General features: G+C 47.8%; 1 protein-coding gene across 1 annotated transcript in view; it reads left to right on the forward strand.

The window, feature by feature from the left end:
- Positions 1-12,231, forward strand: part of LOC137432328 (CUGBP Elav-like family member 1) — a 356,059-nt gene that overhangs the window by 50,992 nt on the left and 292,836 nt on the right. The window lies entirely within an intron of this gene.

The raw sequence follows: 12,231 nt of genomic DNA on the forward strand, positions 1-12,231 counted from the left end.
ACTCCCAAATCTCACACCCCTCCCCACCTCCCTCCAGCCATAGTGCCCCACATGCACAGCTCACCACCCCAACGTTACTCACACTCTCACCCATACCCATCACACCCAATCTGTCACCGATGCCCTCTCCACCTCCAAATCCAAATCTCACTCCCAAATCTCACACCCCTCCCCACCTCCCTCCAGCCATAGTGCCCCACATGCACAGCTCACCACCCCAACGTTACTCACACTCTCACCCATACCCATCACACCCAATCTGTCGCCGATGCCCTCTGCACCTCCAAATCCAAATCTCACTCCCAAATCTCACACCCCTCTCTCCCCACCTCCCCGCCGCCTTCCCCCCAATTAACTTTTGAAAATGAATATTGTGCATTAGTAGGCCTATGACTAAAGCTTCTGCACTTGTAATTACAGATTTCTTTTCCATAAAAGGAGAATCTCATACTGATTGTGCATTCTCATGTTCTACATTTTTCACACAATATGTACTCGAAGAAATGCACATTATAATGTGTAATATGGAACACGTGATGTAATATGGATCACATGATCATTAGAATTTAGAATTTTACTTTCCATGCTTTGAGTTTAGCAAATGTATAAAACAAGAAGACGTAATGCAGAGCACGATACTTGCAAAATCCCCCCCCCCCCCCTCCAAAAGGTTTCCATTAATACAGCAAATTGACAATTTCACCAATATTAAAATTGACGATCTTGATCAAAGCTCTGGTCAATAGGATGAGAAGTGACGATTTTTCAGATGAAAAATGATTTTAGAAGTTTGACCTTGAGTTGACCTTTGACCTTTTGACCTTAAAAAATAGTTTGTTTGCCAATTCAGTGAAGCACTATGCAAATGCTGTTCAATTTTCAAGTCAATCGGATGAAAATTGATGGGTTTTTAGATGAAAATTCATGATTTTGGAAGTTTGACTTTGAGGTGACCTTTGACCTTTTGACCTAAAATAGTTGGTTTTCCAATTTAGTGACTCGATATGCAAATGCTGTTCTATTTTCAAGTCAATCGGATTTAAAATGTCGATTTTAGAAATTTGACCTCCAGATGACCTTTGACCTTTGACCTCAAAATCAATAAGCTTCTCAATTGGGACGATCTCTACAACTTGGTGAACTTTCGTGACGATCGGTTTAGAATTGTGACCTGTAGACCAGTGACAAACAAGCAGACAGAATAACAAATGCAACCGACCAATAATACACTTGAAAAATCTTCGATTTTGCACGTAATGAGTTCGTTCTGGTCGATGTTTTGTGCAATTTCATGTTCTATTGACGAGTGTATCTTTCTTGCATAATGGAGGAACAAATGTACAATTTGATTAACTTTAGCCTGGGAAAGCTTCGCTCACCACTGGCCACAGAAACGGGGAGGGTCAAGGGTCAAAAGGATGCGAAGAGATAGAAAATGTGTTGGGGGCATTTTCCTTGAGATTATTTTTGCAAACAAAGTTCAAAATATTTTGTCCTTCTTCAACCGATTGTATTGGTGGGGCGGGATGGGGGGGGGGGGGGTGGGATGGTGGAGTAGCTTTGCCCTGCTTGCGGAGTTGGCCATTGATTACTGCCACCACCAAAGGTGGATGGAGGTTATGTTTTCACTCCTGTCTGTTTGTCTGTCCGTTTGTCTGTGAACAAAATATCTCAAAAAGTTGTGGACAGATTCGGACGAAATTTGGCAGAGATGTAGCGTATTTGACAAGGACGAAATGATTCGATTTTGGTGAAGATCAGGATTCGGATTCGGCTATTAGAATTTCTAAAGTGATTCTTCATCATCGGGAGATAGTGCCAAAAACGATACATAGCAGGATATCTCAAAAAGTTGTGGACGGATTTGGACGAAACTTGGTGGACCGGTTGGGTGTCTGACAAGGACTAATCGATTCGATTTTGGTGAAGATCCGGATCCAACTAGTATAATTTTTTAAGTGATTCTTCACCATTGAGTGATATGGCCAACCAGGCGGAGGTATGCTCTCTATTCGTTGTTCATGTTAAAGGAAAAACACATCGACAATCTGCTTGTTTACTTGTGGAATTTCATGAATAGTTTTTTCATTCATTCTCATTTTCATATTTCACATATTTCACAGTCATTTCATTCATAATCATCATTGGCCCAAAAACGCTCACAAAATCCACCCATAACTTTGCCCTCAACATCGACGGTATCCCAGTATCCACCTCCCCTCACATCCGGAATCTTGGCGTCATCTTTGACCAAATCCTTTCCTTCGACAAATACACTAAACAGATCACAAAGTCAGCCTTCTTTCACCTGAAAAACATCGCCCGTCTCCGCTCATCCCTCTCCTCCACGGCTGCAGAAACCCTCATCCACGCCTTCATCACCTCCCGTCTGGACTACTGCAATAGCCTCCTCTATGGTTCACCCTCAACAATCACCAATAAACTCCAATACATTCAGAACTCCGCTGCCCGTCTACTCACCCATTCCCGGACCCGTGACCACATCACCCCCGTCCTTTACAAGCTTCACTGGCTCCCCATCCCCCAGAGAATCCAGTACAAAATCCTCCTCTTGACATACAAAGCCCTCCATAACCTGGCCCCATCCTACCTGGCTGACCTCCTCTCCAGACACACTCCCACCCGAAACCTCCGCTCTGCTGGTACCAACCTCCTGACCCCCTCCATCCGGACCAAATTCAGATCCTGGGGGGACAGGGCCTTCTCCATCGCTGCTCCCACCCTCTGGAATTCACTGCCTCACACCATCAGAGACTCCTCCTCACTCACCACATTCAAAACATCACTCAAGACCCACCTGTTCAACACTGCATTCAACATTCAACCCACAGCATTTAACCCCTGACTATCTCTTCTCCTTCTCCCTCCTTTTGCTTTAAATATTTCCCTATTGATTCTTGTCTTTTTGCAATTGTTGTTTTCATGTATTGTTATGCATTATGTTTGCCACTCTGTCAAAGCGCCTTTGGGCTTCTGGAAAAGCGCTATACAAAATAAATGAATTATTATTATTATTATTCTTTGCTGTAACGAAGTTTTGCCACTCTCGGTGAACTTCTAGTTTGCCTCGTGGTTGCACCAGCCCTAACAACACCTGCCTTTTTATGTTTAAAGCTCCAGTCATGGACTATATGGTCCTCATGGAGGCCAGGCCTTAATTAAAAGAACTACATGATAGAAAAGTGAAGAAAGAGAGAATAGTCGAAGAGTTTTTGAGGAAGTAAAAAAAATCTGCTTTTTGAAAAGGGGAAGGTGAGAAGTGTTTGGAAAGACATGAAAAGGTAAAAAGTTCCAGAGTTTGGCAGTGGAGGGGAAGAAACTAGCATCATAACGGCCCAACCTTGAGTTGCCAATGGCCACACAATAATCATGTGATGTAGCGGTTTGTCGAGTATTCTGTGGTCTCACTAATGGAGGATGTACACACGCAGCAATTCTGTGGGAGCAGAAACCGAAGCGATTTGGAGGAAGAAGAGTTTTTCCATGCCTGATATGCCGCATTCCTTGCGCGAATGGCCACAGAGCAGGAGGTATTGAACCAAGAATTGGGAGGAGAAATAGACTTGAAAGAGAAGGAGATAGAAGCCACCATTCCTGCAACAATAACGTCAGCTATACGTTCAGCAGAGATAGAGGCATCGCCCAAGCAGAGGCAGTAGTCTTTCAAGGGAAAATCAGAAAATGAGTTTCGCAAACCAGTTCAGTCCACACTATTGAAATGCCAATACTGACGGTTTAGTCGGAGACTCAGAAGAACCAATTGGAGGTGAAATTGTGTTGCTGTAATGCAACGGATTGGAGGTGAAGAACAAATCCAAAGTATTGGAAGAGTGGTCATGACGATCTGGGATATGGGTATGGTGGGTGATAATTTGTTCCATATCATTGGGAATGGAAAATGTAAGAGCTTCAACTCCCCCAACATCAATGTGGGAAGATTTCAACCACTCCCTGTGGTGTACGTTGAAGTCTTCTAAATAGAAGCATTCTGCTTGAGGGTGTTGGGATGACATGGCCTCATGGCAGGAATTAAGATAGTCAAAAAATCTATAGAGTTTGTAGAGTTTAGAGAGCAGTTAAGTGAAACAGAGAAAAATAGTTATGGTCGGTAGACAAATCTTAAGCCATGTGACACCAAAGTTTGGAGATTGGAGGATCACAAGGTGTACAGCAGGTGTGTTGATGTTGTAGTAGATAAAGACTCCTCCTTTGAAGCGGAATCATGAGTGAAGGTTGTAGTTCGCAATGTTAAAGGAATCAACAAGAACATCATGTGACAGTTGGGTCTTTGAGAGAAGCAAGATATTGGGAGAGGCTAGGACGTGGGTGCCCATCAGGCCCACCCCAATGCCACCAAGTGACGACGTTGGGCCGATCCCCAGTCCCACTCCTCGCCGGGTGGTTCGGGGTACCTCCTCATACACTCCCCCCTCCCCCTCTTGGGTCCTGTCCTCCGAAGCAGCCTCATTGTGGAGCCCACGGCTTCACACCCCATCCCCTCTTGTAGCATTGCCCAGATGGCCACCTGGCTGGAGATCTCCTTGTAGTGTCGAAGGAGCTCCTCAATCGGGGCGCTGCTATTTGTGACGCACGCCGATTTCCATTTGCCCCGAGGGTGCCCAAGGGATCTCTCCACCTCGTTGGCCACAGTCCAGGGTGACACCTTCTGGTGGCACTCAGCATCGGGACTCATCAACGGGGTCAGCACAGTGCTGGAGGACACCGTCAGATGATCAATGAGATTATTGTAGGTCCCCTTATACCACGGCGCCAGTTCCCCGAACAGTTTGCGAGTCGGTCCGGTGTGGATGTACAGCCACTTGAACGGTCACTTGGCATTAGCCATAGCTGTCTTGCGGTGGGACCCACCCGCTGCCTCCTGGAGTGGCTTTGACAGACTGCCAAATTGGCAACCCAGCAGGACCTGTGAAGCAGCGATGCCCAGCCCCAAGCCAATACGCTCACCTCCATCAATGCCACATCCATCTACGTGGCTGACCCCACCACCTGTACCTCACTTCTCGAGAGCACCCCTCCCACCCCCACATGGGGTTGCTCATAGCCATCAGTAGAGGAAACTTCACCCATGTCATTAACCAGTCTTTTGGGATGAAAGCTGAATTGCTGCCCTGAGCTACTCTTGGAGACAACTCCATGCTCGGACCCGCTGTCCCGATCCCAAAGATTCCCCATTGATGCGCCAGCTGTGTGTAGGCTAGGTTGCTGGCGAATGCGTCGCTGACTCCCCCTCCCGAGGCTGACAGTAACAAGCAGACACAACAGCTCCAACTTTGCAATGGGATTCGATACAAGCTCCTTGCCCTCCCCCGAAGGTTGTTTGGCCAATGCCGCTGCATTGTTAGATTTTTCTGGATCCCTTCTTTGCTTTCTTGACCTTTAGGATATCGAGCAAATCTGATTCATCATGCAATAAATGGTCAAATCAGTTTGTGATGCTGCAGTCGAAGCCCCCTTGCATTTTTTCTGGCTTGATGCCTCCATAAAATACTAAATTACACAATGATGTCTTGTATTCACCAAGTGAAGCACTTACACGGTGTAATTCAAGATGGTGGCTACCCTCTCCAAGGGGCTATTGCCGAGTTTTACATGGGACATGCTCAACAGGCTCCTCCCACATGCGGCAGAAAACGAAGGGGGTAGTTCCAGGCTCTGACACGTAAAACCAGACATTAGTGCACTGAACCCAAACAGTATCCGCGGACCCGAACATCTCCGTCGCAACGTCCTGCAACCCGTTGAAAGGTTGCGACAGCATGCTCCACCGCGATGTTCCCGAGTCCCAACTCTCAATCACAGTCAGGTACAATCAATCGCATACATTCATATACGTAAGATGGTGGATATGCAGCATTTCTTGTTAAGGTCAGTCATCTGTGTTACACTTCTGTTGGTGACTGTACAAGCCAATTTGGGAGTGACAGAGTCTACCACATGCGCTACATCTGAAGTATCTCGTGAGATTAGCGTCTCCTATAGTTGTGGGAGGCGACAGCATCTGTTGCGCAGCTGCTCCAACCACACCACTGGTCAGCATGATGGCTTATTCCATTAAAAAAAATTGATGCCGCCATGTGCCTCTGCAGTTAGCTACAGTTTCCCAAGTGTCAAAATTGATGTGTAAGGCTTTCATATCCCGCTTAGAGACATCCTTATACCTCAGTTTTGGGCACCCTTTTGGTGTTTTGGCCCCAGCTATCTCCCTATGTGGGGCGTCATCTGGGATACGTCCATCTTCCATCCTGTACATGTGCCCAAGCCATTGAAGTCGTCTTTGCTTTATAAGTGCAAGGACACTTGGCAGATTTGCCTGGGAAAGGACTTCTGCATTTGTGCAACTGTCCTTCCATGTGATGCCAAGGATGCATCGTAGACAGCGAAGATGAAAATGATTGAGTCTCCGTTCTTGGCAGCTACAAGTTGTCCATGTTTCACAGCCATAAAGTAGGTTGCTAATATTAATGCATGCCTTGTTGATCAGCATCTTGGTTCTGAGGGTCAGCTTGCTGTTCTTCCACGCCCTCTTTGTTAGATGACCAAAGGTGGTGGCTGCCTTCCCAATGTGTACGTTCAGTTCATCATCGAGAGACAGGTTGTTGGTCACTCTTGACCTGAGATAACTAAATTTGCTCACTACGTCCAGCGCAGTATTGTTTCGTGTAATCAGGGACTGGGGTTGTGACACCTTGTCCCATAACCACGGTTTTCTTTGCACTAATGATGAGAGAGAACATCATGCACACATGAGAGAGATGATCAATTAGCCTCCGGAGCTGGTCTTCTGTGTGGGTGACAAGTGCAGCATTATCTGCATAAAGAAGTTATTTGATCAAGACATGACGCCATTTTGTCTTTGCCCTTAATCTTGACAGGTTATACAGCTTGCCATCTGTCCTGGTGTGAAGGTAAATTCCTTCCATATCTGCAGGGAAGGAGTACCTCAGAAGTACCGAGAAGAAAATACCAAACAGAGTTGGAGTCAGGACGCAGGCGTGCTTCACTCCACTTTCGATCTCGAACCTTTCTGAAGTGGAACCTTCAAACTGTATTGTGCCTTGCATGTTGTCATGAAAAGAATGCATGAGGCTAAGAAGCTTGGGTGGACAGCCAATATGTTCTCACACCTTGTATAAACACATTCTGCTAACAGAGTCAAAAGCTTTTGTGAGATCCACGAAAGCGAGGTAGAGCAGTGTGTTCTGTTGCCTGCACTTCTCTTGAAGCTGATGAAGGGAGAAGATCATGTCCATGGTGGATCTACCTGCTCTAAAACCACATTGTGCCTCAGGATACACTCGGTTGGCGAGCTGCTGGATTCTCTTTAGGATGATGCTGGCAAATACCTTCCCGGTAACATTGAGAAGTGATATACCACAGTAATTGTTGCAGTCTTCCCGATCGCCTTTCTTCTTGTACAATGTGATGATGTTTGCGTCATGCATGTCTTGTGGAACGGATCTTCCCATCCAGCTGAGGAGGAGGAAGTCATGTAGGTAAGGCAGCAGGTGGGGAATACATGGCATGAAGGTTTCTGTTGTCACAGGCCATCTGAATATCTTGGCAAAGATCTACCTTTATTTGTTTGCACGAAACCTTGCTTTCTTTTGCACAACGGCCTTAACTAGTTAGCTTCAAGTCGTGCAGGATTTGGGCATTTGGGTTTATGTTGTGCATCAAGTATTGTACATTCTTTGCCTAGATGGCTGGCTCCATTTTTCTTGAAAAGGTTGCGAACCAGTCTTTCCTGCTAGGCCTTTGCCAAATGTGATTACTGCACTCTACTCTCGTAGATGACTAGTCTCAGGGACCTCCAGGCCTCATCGACATTGCCAATTAGGCCTTCAGTAGGTAGGGACTGTAGGGTAGGAGTGTGTCCAAAAACTGCTTGCATTTGTCATCATTTATAATGCTGGGAATGTTGATGCATGGCAGGTTCCTTGCTTGGAAGTGTGAAGCATCTGGGGCTGCATTTTCACTTTGCTGATGACAAAGGAGTGTTCAGTATCACAAACTGCCCTGTGGTAGGAACATGTATGTAGAGTGCTGGACAGGTCTCGTCTCCTGGTGATGTCAATTTGGTGCTAATGGCCCGACCTTGGTTGACGCCAGGACACTCTATGCTGATGTTTGCCTTGAAAGAAAGTGTTGGTGACACAGAGCTCCCTTTTGGGCACACAGCTCCAACACCCGTTGCCTATTCTCATTGATTTTGCCAACACCATGATGGCCGAGGCATATTCGCCATGAGTTCATGTCTGTTCCAACCCGTGCATTGAAGTTACCGAGAATGTAAAGCTATTCTCCCCTAGGGACATGCTCGAGAAGTTCATGAAGTGTCATAGATGTAATCATTCTCTTCAGCATTGGCACGCAGAGTTGGGGCACAAGCGCAGATGATGGTGATGAAGCCTCCATGTTATGAAAGGCGCAGAGACATGAGACGTTCAGATGTCACCATAGGTGTCTCATTTGACTGCATCATCCATTTGCTCACTGCAAAGCCTACACCATGTTGACAGTGATCTTCTGCACTCTTGCCAAGCCAGTAAAAGGTGTAGTTGGTCTCCTGAATAGATGCGGTGTCAGCCAATCTTGTCTCCTGAAGAGCAGCAATGTCAATGTTAAGCTTGTTATGCTCATGATCAATCAATGCTGTCTTACGTACATTTGATGTTGAAAGTAAGTCTTCGTCATTCGTGCCAAGACACATAGTACTGACGTTCCAGTTGCCAAGCCGGATAATTTTCTTTCTTTGTTTGCCGGGTACACTCTTACCATCTACTTGTCAGGATAAAGATCCCTAATCCCCACACACCCAGAGGGGAAGTTAGAAGTTGGCGGGACAGTACCTTATTGGCTGAGGGCTTCCAGTTTGAGGCGGCCGGTGACTGATCAATACGACGTGATGATCATTCCCACCGTCAGCGGTAATCCATGGCACCCTTGCTCTACGACAATCGAGCTATACTTGTAAACTGCTACTACCCGTGTTGGTTCCCTCACTAACCAAAGTCAGGATGAAGTGTCCTCTCCATTTGATTTTGTGTGTGTGTGTGTGTGTGTGTGTGTGTGTGTGTGTGTGTGTGTGTGTGTGTGTGTGTGTGTGTGTGTGTGTGTGTGTGTGTGTGTGTGTGTGTGTGTCTATATAGCCTGGGCATGTTTCCGGGGCTCAGCCTTGCCCAGTATCTGAGCCCCCCTCCTGACCTAGCAGTCTGAATCCAGAGGAAAGACGGAAGTCCCTACGTCTGGGGCCTGTCTAGTTGTAGGAGCTGCTGGAAGGTGCTTGCTTAAAGGGATCACCATCTACCTAATGGGGCTCCACTCCAGCATAACTTTTCTGTCGCGGTTAGGCTCCCTTAGCCTTGGACTTAACAGAGCCTGATGCACAAGGCAGTGAGTGCTATTTAACCCATAGCTGGGACCTGGATGATGGGACATCAGGGTATATCCACACGCTGCTGGGCCTGCACGTCACATCTCTGGGGTCCGAGGTTCCTCCGAGATCCCCCCAAGATTAGCCTCGGTCCGCAAGGTGCCTAGTTACCATGTGTCACCACGAGGAGGCACTACAGGAGTCTTGGTGAGAGAGGCTATGTACTGGCAGGAGAGACTTGCGCACTTGGCTCTGTCATCTCTGTATGCTAGCTAGCGGCAATGGATAAAGACCACTGCGCTAGACGCATGTCATCACCCTGTGGCAAACCACTGACACACAGTCAGGTACAATGCACAATGAAAAGACATCAACCGCCAGTCACCACCTTCTTCTTTCCTCCGTGACATTACATTGAGGGAATGTGCCAAATATTTTCTCTAAATTGATATACAATTTTCTCGAAATTCCGATTCTGCTTCCGATTCCTCCGGCGAGGAAGTGTCCTTCAAGCTCTCCACGTCATCAAAGTTATGTATTTTCCCATTCGTGTCTTTGTCGAATTCCCACTGGTTGTTTTACTGTGTATGTGTTACTCGGTGTTTCTAGTTAGTTTTGGTTTGCAATTCGTCCAAACTTGTGTGTGATTAGTCTATTTTTGTTTGTACCGTGTGTGCGGCCTTTGAAGCCCCCCGTTGGTATTGTAAACTTAAGTTCTTTCCTTCACTGTATTGCTTTTTATTAACGCACAGGTTGTAAACCTGGTGCGTTATAGCGTTTGCCTGGGAATTTCGGGCGCTCAAAAGTGAAGCTAGTTTCTGTCACCCATTTCTGTCGCTCAGATGTGTAAACATGACGTCATCAAATCTATATTTATAGGATAGGTTATAGGAGATATATATGTTATAGGATAGGAATATAGGACCCAAATGACCCAGAGGACCCAAATGACCCAGAGGACCCAAATGACCCAGAGGACCCAAATGACCCAGAGGACCCAGAGGACCCAGAGGACCCAAATGACCCAAATGACCCAGAGGACCCAAATGACCCAGAGGACCCAAATGACCCAGAGGACCCAAATGACCCAGAGGACCCAAATGACCCAGAGGACCCAAATGACCCAAATGACCCAAATGACCCAGAGGACCCAAATGACCCAGAGGACCCAAATGACCCAGAGGACCCAAATGACCCAGAGGACCCAAATGACCCAGAGGACCCAAATGACCCAGAGGACCCAAATGACCCAGAGGACCCAAATGACCCAGAGGACCCAAATGACCCAAATGACCCAGAGGACCCAAATGACCCAGAGGACCCAAATGACCCAGAGGACCCAAAGGACCCAAATGACCCAGAGGACCCAGAGGACACAGAGGACCCAGAGGACCCAAATGACCCAGAGGACCCAAATGACCCAGAGGACCCAAATGACCCAGAGGACCCAAATGACCCAGAGGACCCAAATGACCCAGAGGACCCAAATGACCCAGAGGACCCAAATGACCCAAATGACCCAGAGGAGCCAAATGACCCAGAGGACCCAAATGACCCAGAGGACCCAAATGACCCAGAGGACCCAAATGACCCAGAGGACCCAAATGACCCAGAGGACCCAAATGACCCAGAGGACCCAAATGACCCAGAGGACCCAAATGACCCAGAGGACCCAAATGACCCAGAGGACCCAAATGACCCAGAGGACCCAAATGACCCAGAGGACCCAAATGACCCAGAGGACCCAAATGACCCAGAGGACCCAGAGGACCCAAATGACCCAGAGGACCCAAATGACCCAGAGGACCCAAATGACCCAGAGGACCCAAATGACCCAGAGGACCCAAATGACCCAGAGGACCCAAATGACCCAGAGGACCCAAATGACCCAGAGGACCCAGAGGACCCAAATGACCCAGAGGACCCAGAGGACCCAAATGACCCAGAGGACCCAAATGACCCAGAGGACCCAAATGACCCAGAGGACCCAAATGACCCAGAGGACCCAAATGACCCAGAGGACCCAAATGACCCAGAGGACCCAGAGGACCCAAATGACCCAAATGACCCAGAGGACCCAAATGACCCAGAGGACCCAAATGACCCAGAGGACCCAAATGACCCAGAGGACCCAAATGACCCAGAGGACCCAGAGGACCCAAATGACCCAGAGGACCCAAATGACCCAGAGGACCCAAATGACCCAGAGGACCCAAATGACCCAGAGGACCCAAATGACCCAGAGGACCCAAATGACCCAGAGGACCCAAATGACCCAGAGGACCCAAATGACCCAGAGGACCCAAATGACCCAGAGGACCCAAATGACCCAGAGGACCCAAATGACCCAGAGGACCCAAATGACCCAGAGGACCCAAATGACCCAGAGGACCCAAATGACCCAGAGGACCCAAATGACCCAGAGGACCCAAATGACCCAGAGGACCCAAATGACCCAGAGGACCCAAATGACCCAAATGACCCAGAGGACCCAAATGACCCAGAGGACCCAAATGACCCAGAGGACCCAAATGACCCAGAGGACCCAAATGACCCAGAGGACCCAAATGACCCAGAGGACCCAAATGACCCAGAGGACCCAAATGACCCAGAGGACCCAAATGACCCAAATGACCCAGAGGACCCAGAGGACCCAGAGGACCCAAATGACCCAGAGGACCCAGAGGACCCAAATGACCCAGAGGACCCAAATGACCCAGAGGACCCAAATGACCCAGAGGACCCAAATGACCCAGAAGACCCAAATGACCCAGAGGACCCAAATGACCCAGAGGACCCAAATGACCCAGAGGACC

The sequence above is a fragment of the Myxine glutinosa genome, chromosome 8 (assembly GCF_964187855.1).
Source record: "Myxine glutinosa chromosome 8, kmMyxGlut1.1, whole genome shotgun sequence".
Taxonomy (NCBI): domain Eukaryota; kingdom Metazoa; phylum Chordata; class Myxini; order Myxiniformes; family Myxinidae; genus Myxine; species Myxine glutinosa.